The sequence below is a fragment of the Sardina pilchardus genome, chromosome 4, assembly GCF_963854185.1.
Source record: "Sardina pilchardus chromosome 4, fSarPil1.1, whole genome shotgun sequence".
Taxonomy (NCBI): Eukaryota; Metazoa; Chordata; class Actinopteri; order Clupeiformes; family Clupeidae; genus Sardina; species Sardina pilchardus.
The window spans coordinates 39,554,649-39,557,148 of record NC_084997.1 but is presented as its reverse complement, the minus strand read 5'-3'; positions in this window follow the sequence as shown (position 1 = coordinate 39,557,148).

Sequence of the window (2,500 nt, the reverse complement as noted above, 5' to 3'; positions counted from 1 at the left end):
TACAAAATAAATGTAACAGTAATATATTACAGTTACTGTAGAAAAAATTGTAATTCAATTACAGGTACTTTTGACATTTTTCAAAATTACAATTTGAATTACATCTCAATATTGTCAGCAAAACCTTGCAAAGAATATTGTATGTAAAAAGAACTGTTTCCCTCCACAGCCATAGTTTGATACAGGACCTTCTGATAGGCTCTATCACGTCTACAGCGCCATCAGCGTAGGCCTACATGCCTGCCTGTAAACGTGTTATGATTATCATTATATTATCCTCACAAAAAATGTGATGCTAATTCATGTACTGAATGCCCTTGCTGCCTTGTGCTCTTGTACAGAACTGCTCGGCAGCCTGTAGACCAAGGCCGAAATCTTCGCATGGATTTGGGGACTATATATATCCTTAAAAAATTGGAAAAGTAATCAAAAAGTAATCAAAAGTAATTAGTTACGTTACTCAGAAAAAGTAATTCAAATAGTTACACTACTATTACATTTTAAACAGGGTAACTTGTAACTGTAACACATTACATTTCTAAAGTAACCTTCCCAACACTGGTGGAGCTGTACAGCATTAGCATTTGTGTGTCTTTAAGAGTTACATAGAGATACTATAATGTATGTATGAATCTCTCAGGAGCTGTGTGTGTGTGTGTGTGTGTGTGTGTGTGTGTATTTTGTAGAGGCCCCTAAAGAAGCTTTGCTGAAGCAGAAGACTAGAGCTTCATCTCCAATGACAAGCATTCTCTCCGCTCTCTTCTCCTCCATCATCCCTATATCATCCTCTCATCCTCTCCCCTCTCCTCTACTCATCATCCCTATATCATTCTCTCCCCTCTCCTCTACTCATCATCTCTATATCATTCTCTCATCCTCTCCCCTCTCCTCTACTCATCATCCCTATATCATCCTCTCATCCTTTCCCCTCCCCTCTACTCATCATCCCTATATCATCCTCTCATCCTTTCCCCTCCCCTCTACTCATCATCCCTATATCATCCTCTCTTCCATCATCCCTCCATCATCCTCCTCCTTATTTTGCTCTTCATCCCTCACCTCTTCTCACCTCCTCACCCCCCCTTCCTCTTCTCCTCCTCCTCTCCTATCCTTCCTTGCTCTCCTCTTCTCACCTCCTCTCCTCACCTCCTCCTACCCTCCTCTCCTCCCCCTCTTCCTCCTCTCCCCTCCTCCCTCTCTCCTCCTTCTGCAGAAGTCCCTCGTTCCTCTCAGGGTTCATGGCTGACCCCCTCATCATGCTCAGAAGAAGAGAAGTGCTTATTCACACACACACACACACACACACACACACACACACACACACACACACACACACACACACACACACACACACACACACACACACACACACACACACACACACACACACACACACACACACACACACACACACACACACACACACACACAGTGATGTTGGGAAATAAAGTGTTGGACTGAACTCCTCCCCTCTGTGATGCTGATGCTCTTGTGTCTGACTCTTCTCTCTCACACACACACACACAAGCTCTGAAAATGTCAGCGAAATTCATCCATTACTTGTTGAGTTATCTTGCTAACAAACAGACAGACAGACAGATAAACAAACAAACGCCGGTGTGCCATGGTATCTGGTGACCAGATCAGATTGTGATATTTGCATAATTAGTGAACATTCAAGTCCCTCCCTACTTGTTAACAGCGCTCTGCTCTGCCTCCGCCCCTCGAGTGCTGGAGATTCACATTTTCAGGAAGTGAAGTGAGCGAGATAATTGGGAATAAAGATCTTGCCAAAAACATGCCGACATCACCGATTCATGCAGGTGTGCTTAAGCATTATCCACACAAGATGCTCTAGAAAAAGTAAAACAAGTAAAAACAACAAGGTTTTGTCGGGTTTCGAACACGAGTCTCACGTGAGCAAAATGTTCTAAGAGCTGCAACTTTACCACTGCACTATAGTAAACATTGAATAATAATGAGCTAGCGTAGCTTATTATACTAAAATCATGACGTCCATGTTAAGTGTGATGGCTCATCACATGAGCAAACACAGGAATGCAAGCCTTAAATAATACAGATTTATGAGGGACAGAAACACGTTATCTAATGCTCAAAAAATATGAAGATCATGTGGGCCTCAAACTGCTCATTAAAACGTCAAAAGTTGATGGTAACTGCTCGTAACTGCACACCCTTACTCACCTGTGCCACAACTCTTCTGACTGCACACCCTTACTCACCTGTGCCACAACTCTTCTGACTGCACACCCTTACTCACCTGTGCCACAACTCTTCTGACTGCACACCCTTACTCACCTGTGCCACAACTCTTCTGACTGCACACCCTTACTCACCTGTGCCACAACTCTTCTGACTGCAAGTAGGTTGTCTTCAACAACATATGTGGTCTTCCCAATAAATTAATGTAGATGTTATGTTGTGACAATGTTAGAAACAGAGCTAGCTGCTGATTGGCTTACACCGAGGGCCCGGTGTA